The sequence below is a fragment of the Macaca fascicularis genome, chromosome 4 (genome assembly GCF_037993035.2).
Source record: "Macaca fascicularis isolate 582-1 chromosome 4, T2T-MFA8v1.1".
NCBI lineage: Eukaryota > Metazoa > Chordata > Mammalia > Primates > Cercopithecidae > Macaca > Macaca fascicularis.
This window is the reverse complement of record NC_088378.1, coordinates 75,274,934-75,288,063: the sequence shown is the minus strand read 5'-3', so window position 1 is coordinate 75,288,063 and position 13,130 is coordinate 75,274,934. Positions and strand designations below refer to the sequence as shown.

At 37.3% G+C, this 13,130-nt stretch overlaps 1 pseudogene; it reads right to left on the bottom strand.

Annotated features, from left to right (window-relative positions):
• Positions 1-1,058: 1,058 nt before the first annotated feature.
• On the bottom strand, positions 1,059-1,955 carry LOC123572996 (nucleophosmin-like; annotated as a pseudogene).
• Between the last annotated feature and the right edge of the window lie 11,175 nt (positions 1,956-13,130).

Here is a 13,130-nt window from a genome sequence, read left to right as displayed (position 1 = left end):
TTAATTAAATAAAAATCTAAGTTCAAATTACTAATATATTTATCCTACTCCTGCCATTGATGTCTTATATGACCTGAAACATCCTTATGTTCTTGTAACTAGGTTTCTCTAGTGTATTTGAAAACCGTGTTCTAAGGCTTGGTTGTGTCCATTTTTTTATTCCAAAGTTAAATGAGACTTTATTAGGGTGATACTACCTACGGATGGATGGAGAGAAGAGGGTATACTCTGAAGGCAAACTGCCTGGATTTGAAACTTGACTCTACCATTTACTAGCTATGTGAGCCTAAGAAAGTTGTTTAACCTCACCATGCCTCATTTTTCTCATGTGTAGAAAGGAAATAATAATAATGCCTACCTCATAGGTTTATAGTGACAATTAACTAAGTCAATTTTTATAAGGCATGTAGAACTTGGCCTACATGTTTGCTAAATACATTAGATATAATTTCGGTTAGTATATGAACACAATGTAGAATTGAAACATGAGTTTTAGATTATTTTTTAAAAATAAAAACCATGCTACTTTATTAAAATACTGAGTTTTATTTCATATGTATATTTTTGTCTCCCCACAATTTCCATGTCTGACCACTACTACTACTGTGTCCTACCATAACATTCCATACATACGTAAAACCAACCAAATGGTGGAGTTCCATCTTTAAAAACTAAAAAGGCATTTTTTAAAATTTTACTTCAAGTTCTGGGATACATGTGCTGTACATGCAGGTTTGTTACATAAGTATACATGTGCCATGGTGATTTGCTGCACCTATCAACCCGTCATCTAGGTTTTAAGCTCCGCATGCATTAGGTATTTGTCCTAATGCTCTCCCTTCCCTTCCCCAGCACCTCCCAACAGACCCTGGTGTGTGATGTTCCCCTCCCTAAAACAGGCATTTTGGACAACACATTCTTGGCAATGGAACCTGGACAACATTTGTCAAACACAGTAGAAGTTCTCACTCTGCATTATAAAAAAGACAGCCAGATATCAATGGTTACAGAAATGAAATAAGATGGAAAATTTTAAACAAATTGTTTAAACTATTTTCTTAAAGAGACTTCCTCCAGTGCCAGAGATGTTGAACAGCCTCCTGGTCAGTCATCCACAAGCAATTCTTCACATAATTGATGAACTTGGCTTCCTCTTTGAGAAGAGAACCACCTTTTTCTATACTTGCATTTTTGCTTTAATGTTTACTACAAAACTATGTCCTTTATGTGTTTTGGGAGTTTTTTCCTGTTTTTTTGAATAATTCTTGTCCTTTTGATCTTGGTGTTGATTTTTGTTCTTTTGATCTTGGTGTTGACTCAAAAGGCTTTGAGTGTTTTCCATTCTGGTTTGACTTTGGGGCATTTTTGGCTGGAGTATCTCCTATAGATTTCTTCACTGGAGTTTTTCTTCAGTTTTCTCATCATCAAAATCACCATCATCATCATCTTTATCATTATCATCATCATCTTATTCATCAGCAGCAAGTTTTACTTTTCTCTGTGGAACCTTGCTATCACTCCCAGGGGTAGATCGCCCTTCAGGTATACTTAACAGTTTCACATCCTCCTCCTCTTCATCTTCTGACTCTGCATCTTCCTCCACAACTACTCAGTGCTGTCCACTAATATGCACTGACCCTGAACACTTCAATTATAAGACCACTGGTAGTGTTATTTCAAAGCCCCCAAAGGAAACTGTTGGCTGTACAGACATTTTCAAAGTTGCCAGTGTTATCTTAGTTGGGCTGCCTTCATAATTCATTGTCTCTGCTTCAACAATGTGCAACTTATTCTTTGCACTAGCCCCTAAACTGACCGTTCTTAAAGATAACTGGTGCTCATTTTCATCATTATCCACCTTAAAGTGATAATATTTGTTGGTCTTTAGTTCACAATTGAAAAAGATAGTTCTGAGGCCTCAGGGGGCTCATGTCTATGTCCATCAAATCTTCCATGGGATGGTGGCATGCACTTAGGTAGGAGAGAAGGCAGACAGAGATAAATGACTACTGCTCCAGAGAAAGGCCATGCAGCATGGAATCACACCAGGGAGTTTAGATTCTAATATGGGTTCTACTACCTCCTAGTTGTATGATCTTGATCTATTTAAATTGTCTGAGACTCAATTTCCTTACTTGGAAATGAGGATGATAAAACCTACCTTACAGGGTTATTATAATGAGTAAATAGGATGGCCAGGTAAAATACAGAATATGTATACTGTATTTTAAATATGATTGTTCAGATAAAGAATGAATAATTTTTCAGTATAAGTATGTCCTTTGTAATATTTGGGATATACTAATACTAAAATATTTCACTGTAATCAAAATTTAACTGTCCATCCTGTCTCTATCCTCCCTAAATCTGGCAACCTTATTAGTACATGAGTTGGTTGCCTGTCTCTTCATTTTTCATAAGAGGACATCAATCTTATATATGTATAATATATGTAAAATATATAGAATTCATATTGAAATAACCTTTCTGTGATTTTTTTTTGTATGCAAGGAAAGCATATACTATAGTTGCCTATATTGCTTCCCCAATTCCCCAACATTTTCTTTTTAGATAGAGGTGAATAATATACCATCACCTGGATTAGGCTTAGCAATATCTTTGTGGCTTTCATTGCCTTATTTTTCTATTAGAAAATAATTGTGACTCTATGAATTGCATAGTAACCAGGGAAACTCATTTGAATCGAGTTCTCTTAATGAATAATTACACCTCTAGCAATAACTTGGTGCTAAAAACAAAAATGACATTTTAAGCACGGTTATATTTGCATTTTGAAGGGGCAATTTGCCCTGTACCCTACAACTAGAGAAGGTAGAAGAAAAAACATGAGAAGACTTTGACAAGTGAATCTGGGCAGTCTTTACCTCACAGCAACCTCAACTAATGACAGGCAATGAGCTATTCTTAAATTTAACTTATTCTATTGCTGGATAAAGACAATTTGTTCTTCCTAGAACAACCATCTTTTTTTTTCCTTCTAAGCTGCTATTCCGAAATGAAAATGTACAAGTGAGGATGAGAAAAGTATATGGTAAAAATATTTTTTCTTGATTTCTTTCTCAAAAGTTTTAGAAGTTAAAGAATATGTGAGAAGAAAAAATACATAGGCTGAATTTTTAATCATTAAGAAATATGTTTTTCTTATAGGAATTTTTGAGGTATTTATCCATGAATAAAAACAGAAATATTAAGATTTAATCACGTGTATTTATCTGCCAACTTGAAATTGGACAAATGTACTAAAATTAACGTGCCAATATTTTGTCTTTTGCTTAATTATCTGAAAACATTGCTTCGTGATTAGTGGCTTAGGAAACCTCCTGGTGAAAAGAGTAGAGCACTTTTAAAGAAATGCTTATCATCGTTGCTTTTGGTACACAGAAGATGGTATTTGGGGGATATTAAGCATGTCTCTGACTCTGGGGAGAAAGGTGATTCAGAAGCAGGACTGCCCTTCGACCCAGACCAGAGGGGCCCTACCCTGGGTCCTGTCCTTGAGTGGGCTGCGTATTTTGCACACATTGAAACACAAATGTGTCTTATTTTATTTTTTTATATTTTGTAGGTAAGTCTTTGGAAAGTTTGGCAACTGAATTTTCTGGAATTATGGCTGGTGCCCACACACTTTCTAGAGGAAGTGGGGCTGAGGGTGGAAGGAAAGGGTTCTAGATTCTATTCTCGGAACCCAGAGAAAGAGCAGCTGCTTTGGTTTAGGTTGGTGCCTCCACATCACACAGTGTGGGTGTCTAGGTAGGGCAGGATCCCAGGAAAACAGTGTGTCTTCCTCTCTTCTAGCTGGGTGGTGTGGTTTTGGGAGGTACTGAGAACATCTTGGAAATCCTCACTTGAAAAGTGAGGCTGGGGAAGGGGAACGTGTTTTTCCTGTCTCCTGGGGAGCTTGACATGGTTGGGACAGGTCTAGTCACCACCCATGAGTCTGTCCCTAGCTTCCACTCTGTCCTGATCTAACTAGTCTGTGATTTATAGGGGGCAAACCTGGTGTGGGACAAGAGGGCTCCTTTAGCTTCTGTGTAAGGAAGATAATTCCTGGAGTACATAGGAGGGAACAAGGTCTGGGCTGTGGTATCGTTTTAAATTATAACTTCCAGCTATGTAGAAATATAGCATGTTGGCCTCTGCTTGTGTTTTTTTCCCGGGCCTTCCCAATGTTAGCGGTAGGTCTGTACAGAAGTATTGAACTCTGAATATGAAAAAAAATTTTAGGAGTACCTTAATGGAATGTTTTTGCTTATTTTTTTTTATGTATGCCCTAGAGTAATAACTTGTAAAAGTCCATGTTTGAAGTAACCAAGGGATCTTATTGTCAGTCTTATTCTAAGTTTCAAAAAAGTATATGTCAGTTTGTTTTAAAAATTGTTTTATTATTAATATTATTTTTGCTTGACAAATCATGATTATATACATTTATGGTATATAATGTAATGTTTTCATATATGTATAAAATGTGGAATGACTAAATCAAGGTAACATATCTATCATCTCTCTTAGCTATCTTTTATTTATTTTTTTTTGAGACAAGGTATGGCTCTCTCACTCAGACTGGAGTGCAGTGGAGCTACCTTGGCTCACTACAACCTTTACCTCCTGGGCTCAAGCGATTCTCCTACCTCAGCCTCCCCAGTAGCTGGGATTACAGATGCATGACACCATGCCTGGCTAATTTTTCTATTTTTTGTAGAGACAGGGTTTTGCCATATTGCCCAGGATGGTCTCCGACTCCCGAGATCAAGTGATCCACCTGCCTTGGCCTCCCAAAGTGCTGAAATTACAGGTGTAAGCCACCATGTCCAGCTTTACCTATCATTTTTCATGTGAGACATTTTAAATTTACTCTCTTAATTATTTTGAAATATACATTATTATTAACCATAGTCATGCTGATATGCAATAGGTCTCAAAATCTATTCCTATTGTCTACTATTGTCTATCTAAATCTTCATACCCTTTTACCAGCAATTCTTCTTTCCCTCCCTCCCCAACTCTCTAGTAGCCTATGGTAAGCATCTTTCTACTCTCTACTTTTGTAAGTTCAATTTTTTTAGTCTCCACATATAACAGCTTAACTTTTCCACATATAACAAGAGATCTGAGGCAGGTGGATCACTCAAGCTCAGGAGTTGGAGACCATCCTGGGCAACATAGCAAAACCCTGTCTCAACAACAATTACAAAAACTAGCCAGGCATGGTGGCATGCACCTGTAGTCCCAGCTACTGGGGAGGCTGAGTTGTTGTATGTGGAAACTAAAAAAAATGAACTTATAGAAGTAGGGAGTAGAATGTGGCATATTTCTTTTTGTGCTTAGCTTATTTCATTTAGCATAATGTTCATCAATTGCACCCATGTTGTCACAAATGACAGGATTTTCCCCTTCTCTAAAGCTGAATAGCATTCCATTGTGCATATACACTACCATATTTTCTTTATCCATTCATCCATTGAAGGAACTCTTATGTTGATTAGTCATAGCTTGACTATTGTGAATGATGCTATAGTGAACATGAAAGTGCAGATATCTCTTTGATGTATTGATTTCAGTTCCTTTGGATATATATACCCAGAAGTGGGATTAGTGGATTATATGGGAATTCTATTTTTAGTTTTTTTTGAGAAATTTCCATACCATTTTCTGTAACAGTTATGCTAATTTAAATTTCCACCAACAATGTAAAGAGTTCCCTTATCTCTGCATCTTTGTTATCTTTCATCTTTTTGATAAAAACCTTTCTAGCAGATGTCAAGTGATATCTCACAGTGGTATTAATTTTCCTTTCCCTGATGATTAGTGATGCTGAGCATTTTTTGATATACCTGTTGGGCATTTATGTGTCTACTTTTGAGAAGTATCTATTCAGATCCTTTACCCCCCAACCTTTTTTTGAGACAGGGTCTCGCTCTGGAGTGTGGTGACACAATCATAGCTTACTGCAGCCCCAACCTCTGATATGGTTTGGCTCTGTGTCCTCACCCAAATCTCATCTCGAATTGTAATCCCGACGTGTCAAGAGAGGGACCTGATGGGAAGGTGATTGGATCATAGGGGCAGTTTCTCCCATGCTGTTCTTGAGATAGTGAGGGAGTTCTCACAAGAGCTGATGGTTATTTTAGAAGTGTTTGGAAGTTCCTTCTCTGCAGCACTTCTCTCTCTCCTGCTGCCATGTAAGACATGCCTTGCTTCCCCTTCACCTTCTGCCATGATTGTAAGTTTCCTGAGGCCTCCCAGCCATGTGGAACTGTGAGTCAACTAAACCTCCTTTCTTTATAAATACCCAGTGTCAGTTAGTATCTTTATGGCAGTGTGAAAATGGACTAATACAACCACCCAGATTCAATGGACCCTCCCACCTCAGGCTACTGAGTAGCTAGGACTACAGGTACACACCACCATACACAGCTAATTGTACTTTTTGAAGAAATGGGGTTTTGCCATTTTGCCCACAATGGTCTTGAACTCCTGGACTCAAGTGCTGTGTCTGCCTTGCCTCCCAAATTGCTGAGATTATAGACATGAGCCACTGTGCCCGGCCTTTTGCCTATTTTTAAATTGAGTTATTTGTTTTCCTTCTGTTGAGATGTTTGAGATTCTTATATATTATGGATATTAACCTCTTATTGTATTATGTCTTGTAAATATTTTCTCCCATTCTATGGATTTATTTTGTTTTTTTTTTTGTTGTGCAGGCACTTTTTTAGTTTGATGTAATCTGTTTGTCTATTTTTGCTTTTGTTGCCTGTGCTTTCAGGGTCATGTCCAAAAAAACTGTTGCTCAGACCAATGTCCTTGGAGCATTTTCTCTGTTTTCTTCTAGTAGTTTTACAGTTTCAGATCTTTGATATTTATGTCGTTAATCCATTTTGGGTTGATTTTTGTATACAGCTTATTTTGTAAATTGAACAAGGTTAGAGTTTTATTCTGTTACATGTGGATATTTAGTTTTCCCAACACTATTTATTGAAGAAACTGTTCTTTCCTCATTGTGTATTCTTGAAATCTATGTCAAAAATAAATTGATTATACATGTTTGGATCTATTTCTGGGCTCTCTGTTCTAATCCATTGGCCTATATGTCTGGTTTTTGTTTGGTTGGTTTTTGTTTTTGTTTTTGTTTTTTTTGAGACGGAGTCTTGCTGTCGCCCAGGTTGGAGTGTAGTGGCGCAATCTCAGCTCACTGCAACCTCCGCCTCCCAGGTTCATGCCATTCTCCTGCCTCAGCCTCCCGAGTAGCTGGGACTACAGGCACCTGCCACCACGCCTGGCTAATTTTTTATATTTTTAGTAGAGACGGGGTTTCAACGTGTTAGCCAGGACGGTCTTGACCTCCTGACCTCATGATCCACCCGCTTTGGTCTCCCAAAGTGTTGGGATCACAGGCGTGAGCCACCGCGCCTGGCGTATTTTTTTTTTTTTTTGGCTAGTACCATGGTGTTTTAATAACTACAGCTTTGTAGTAAATTTTGAAATAAAAAATTGTGATGCTTCCATCTTTGTTCTTTTTGCTCAAGATTGTTTTGGTTATTAAGGGTATTTTGTGGTTGAATATAAACTTAGGGACTGTTTTTCTATTTCTGTGAAAAATGACACTGAATTTTCATAGGGATTGCATTGAATTTATAGATTGCTTTGGGTAGTATGGACATTTTTACAATGTTGATCCTTTAAATCTAAAAATATGGGATATCTTTCCATTTATTTGTGTTTTCTTCAATTTCTTTCATTAGTTTTTTATAGCTTTCAGAATACAGGTCTTTTATCTCCTTAGTTAAATTTTCACCTAAGTATTTGAATTTTTTGTTGCTATTGTAAATGGAGTTGTTTTCTTAATTTCCTTTCCAGGTAGTTCATTATCAGAATATATAATGCTACTTATTTTTGTATGTTGACTTTGTATCTTGTAACTTTCCTAAATTTTTAAGAAGTTTTAACATTTTTTGGTAGAATGTGCCATAGTTTAATGGGAACATTTTTATTTTGTAGGGGAATATAAAGTATTTGTGTGCCTTACAATTAATGGCATTTTGAGTTTAATGATACATGATGGATCACTAGTCTCATGTTTTCTGAGCTAGTGCAATGCCATGGGTGGAAGCCATGAGGACCTTGTGGCTTCAAAGTTTCCATAACTGACATTAGGATGTGGACACTGCTGAGGCATCTTTTGGTGGAGAATAGCAAAATAGCCCTTCCTTACTGTTGCGGGTCAAGAACAAAGTGAGAAAATGACTTGCCAACATACCAGCAGGGCATGGTTAGTGGGATAGCCATTCAAGCATGCCTGGGAGAGTCTGAGCCTTTGTGGAAGCATTAATATATCGGGAAAAGGTCCCACGCTGAACAGTGTCCACCCTGAAAGAGACTTTCAATTAATTATAAAGTTACCAAATAATAAGGGAGAGCATATATTACCAAATATAAATATATTATAAACAAAATAATTCAAATACTTCTCAATTCATTTATAATCTATATCCAATAAGTCCTGATACTTGGAAAAGGCAATAAGCGGTCCAACAGGTTTGCATAAAGAGACCTGGGGGCTGGGTTTGGTGCCCTTTGTCCTCCCCACTCTGAGAGAGGATGAGGGAGGTGACAGACCATTTGTCTCTTATGCCAGACAAGGAGTGCAGTAGTACTTCTGAGCACAGGTTCATCTTAGGCATGAGAAAATGGCTCCTTACCTGGAAAGTAATCCCTTCCTTCCTTCCTTCCTTCCTTCCTTCCTTCCTTCCTTCCTTCCTTCCTTCCTTCCTTCCTTCCTTCCTTCCTTCCTTCCTTCCTTCCTTCCTTCTTTTGAGACAGAGTCTCGCTGTGTTGCCCAGGCTGGAGAGTAGTGATGCCATCTAGGCTCACTGCAACTTCCGCCTGTCGGGTTCAAGCGATTCTTGTGCCTCAGGCTTCCGAGTAGCTGGGATTACAGGCACACGCCACCACGCCTGGCTAATTTTCGTATTTTTAGTAGAGATGGGATTTTGCCATGTTGGCCAGGCTGGTCTTGAACTCCTGACCTCAAGTGATCCACCTGCCTCAACCTTCCAAAGTAGTGGGATTACAGGCATGAGCCACCATGTCCAGTCCGTCTGGCTTCTTTCTAATTCCAAGTTATCAGGTCTCAGTACATTATAGCAGTCTACATAAGTTGCAAAAATAAACTTCCTGATTCCCAAGCACATCATGTTTAATGAGCCATCCTGGACATTGAATTTCAAAAGGATTAGAAATTTATATCTGGGTCTCTTTATGAGAGGAATGAGCAAGAGCCTATGCAACTATTTCAAGAGGAGATTCAGTCTTTAGAGATCTTTTGGTAATAAAATGATCACACACTAACTCTTAGGCAATCATATTGAGACTTATAATGCTATGACTGAGGAAAAGTAAACATACTGCTAAATGGTTGAACCTTCATGCTTAAAAAGCACGAAGTTCTAAACAGATTTACTTCATTTTTATTTCCATTCCTACTTTCAGAAATAAGTGAAATGTTTGAGTAAAGCCAGATTTGAGGGGTCTTTTTCCCTTCTCTGCCACAAAATTTGCTGGATAAATTGCCTCCTTAGTAGATTTATATTTGGGTTGCCAGATAAAATACAGGACATACAAATATTGCATAGGACATGCTTATACTAAAAATTATTTGTTGATTATATGTAATTAAAATTAAACTAGGTGTCTTTTTATGGTAAATAGGGCCATCTTGATTTATATGTACTTTGTATGGCTATTCTTATTTGCCACACAAGTTTTTTTTTTTTTAATTTATTTATTATTATTGTTCTTTAAGTTGTAGGGTACATGTGCATAACGTGCAGGTTTGTTACATATGTATACTTGTGCCATGTTGCTGTGCTGCACCCATCAACTCATCATTTACATCAGGTATAACTCCCAATGCAATCCCTCCCCCCTCCCCCCTCCCCATGATAGGCCCCTGTGTGTGATGTTCCCCTTCCTGAGTCCAAGTGATCTCATTGTTCAGTTCCCACCTATGAGTGAGAACATGCGGTGTTTGGTTTTCTGTTCTTGTGATAGTTTGCTAAGAATGATGGTTTCCAGCTGCATCCATGTCCCTACAAAGGACGCAAACTCATCCTTTTTGATGGCTGCATAGTATTCCATGGTGTATATGTGCCACATTTTCTTAATCCAATCTGTCACTGATGGACATTTGGGTTGATTCCAAGTCTTTGCTATTGTGAATAGTGCTGCAATAAACATACGTGTGCATGTGTCTTTATAGCAGCATAATTTATAATCCTTTGGGTATATACCCAGTAATGGGATGGTTGGGTCATATGGTACATCTAGTTCTAGATCCTTGAGGAATCGCCATACTGTTTTCCATAATGGTTGAACTAGTTTACAATCCCACCAACAGTGTAAAAGTGTTCCTATTTCTCCACATCCTCTCCAGCACCTGTTGTTTCCTGACTTTTTAATGATCGCCATTCTAACTGGTGTGAGATGGTATCTCACTGTGGTTTTGATTTGCATTTCTCTGATGGCCAGTGATGATGAGCATTTTTTCATGGCCACACAAGTTTTTAAGAGACGCAGCATTTCTGGATTAGTTGACTATTACTGTCAATAACTCATAATATTAAAATTTAATAATCTTGTCAGTTTATTAATTTATAAGATGGATTCTTGGTGCTTTGGGCCCAAATATTCTGTAACTATAGCATGTTAAAAGCAGACCATCCTTTTTTTCTGATGAATCAGAGTTGTTTATTTAATTATTGAAATGTTATCCTCAACAGTTACCAAATGCCTGGCAAGGTAAGGTTCAAGCTGGCTTTTTTTTTTTTTTTTTTTTTTTTTTTGGTAAGTCAGAAGACCTCTCCAAATTTTTTTTGTATTATAATTTTATAAGACTAGCTTTTCTTCCATTTTGGAAGTCAAATCAAGAATGATGGAGATCTGAAATTTTGAATCATTTATGAGTACTATGATTTATTGACCCCAAATCAGATGATTGCTCTACTGTTTGCATAGATGACCTTAGATTTGGATGTACTTTAACACCTTCTGAGAATTACCAGACACAGTGCTTGAATAAACATCAGATTTTTGAAAACTGTATAAGCTGAGTGTTACTGGTTTTATTTGGCTCATTTCACTTTCATTTTTACATGATGATTGCCTACAGAGCTGAATATGGATATTAAAATGTGATAGGGAATGTGTGAGTGAGTGTGTGTGTGTGTGCATGTGTGCACTGAGGAATGCTGTATATTGAGTGAGAAAGAAAGACAAAAAAAATCCTGCAGACATCCAATCCTGATTCTTAGAAACAGGAATTGATAGAACACATGGATCAGTCATGGGTAACCCTAACCATTGTCAAAGTGCGTGCTTAAGTGATGTCTGGTAGAAGGCAGAACAAATAAAGAGATAGGTGGTTTACTTGACATTCTGTTCGCCAGAGATTTGCATTAACTGGCATGTGTGGACGTATTCCACAGAGCAACAGTTGACATTTATAATGATGACCCTGAGACATGGTAAATGCTGTGTGAATTATCAAAGAAAAATGAAAACCTGTTAGTGCAAATCAGATGTTAAGTGCATTTTATTGTATTTTTTTAATTAACGTTGACTCTTTACATAGAGCACATATATTTTTGCTTTAATCAGGATAATTATGCTTTCTGACCAAATCAGATGACACAAAGGGGATTGTAGAAATTTAACACACACTTGCTCATTACCTGCTGTGTAATAAGCTATGGGCAAACATTGATAGACACGATTTTATGTCCTCAAGAAATTCATAATTACGGGAGACAGAGAACCATATGGTTTTTATAAAGTGCAACAGTACCCTAATGTACATACAAATACAATGGAAACCATAGTGTAAAAGTGATTGATAAAAGAGAAGTCAAAGATTTATTACTGATAAGTTAACATTTGAATTGCACATTGAAGAACAAGTAAGCTTTCTCTAGCTAAATAGAAAGTTTACTGTCATGTCCCAGAATAGGGATTTTATGTACTTTGTCCCTTCTTTTCTCCATCATCTCCTCATTTCTGGGACTGACAGTAGATACATTAGATAGTGGAGGATGAAGTTTGATATGCTTTAAGAAATACTACTCTGAATACCCTGGGTCCTCCTTTCAATTGTTATTTGAGTGTCAGAGTGGGCACTGGAGTAATGTGAAAATCTATCACCTCAAGTTGAGGAGAAAGACCTGGAAATTAAATAAGGGATTCAGAAAAAATCATATTGGTCTATAGGATTATTTGCTTTGTTAAATAATCTGTTTTTATTGTTTTAAAGTAAAATTACTTTGGATTTCTCTTGGTATTTCCAAATTATCTATCTTATGGACAGAAGATCTTACAGAGCAAAGCAACCCTCAGCAATGACAAGGGTCACAATGGCTCAGGTTTTATTTCTCCTCAAGTAATCTTCCATACAGCCTGCTTGTTAATAAATAGTTAATTATTTGGGCAGCTGCTAATTCTGCTTGAGCCCACCAGTGGATACAAGACATTGGCATTTTGCAGCTGCATTTTGCCCTGGGTGGGAATGTCGATGCAGAGTTCAGGACAGGTAGGGTAGCCTCTTCAGTCAGTCATAAATCAGGACAATCCAGGCCCAATACTAGACTCAGAGTTTGTCATCATTGATTACATAAACCAAAGATCAATCAATTCCCCTGTGTCTGGCTCTGTGAGTGCAAAGAAATTAACAATGGTCAATTTGTTTATTTTTATCAGTTATTATTTTCATGCTAATGGAATGATGATAAAGACACTGGACTGGGCACATGTGTCTGGATTCTGGTGCAACCTGTGCTATTCACTGACTGTACAACTTTAGGCAACTATCTTAGCCCTTCTGGACTTCATTTTCTCCATAGTATATGGACTAAATGATCCTCACAATTTTTTCCAGTTCTAGAATGCTAGGAATTTTTTGTCAATTTTTAAATTTTGTGGATACATAGTAGGTGTATACATTTATGGGGTAAAAGAAATGTCTTCATACAGGCATGCAATGTATAATAATCACATCATGGAGAATGGGACATCCATCCTTTCAAGCATTTATCCTTTATGCCGTGAATAATCTAATTATACTC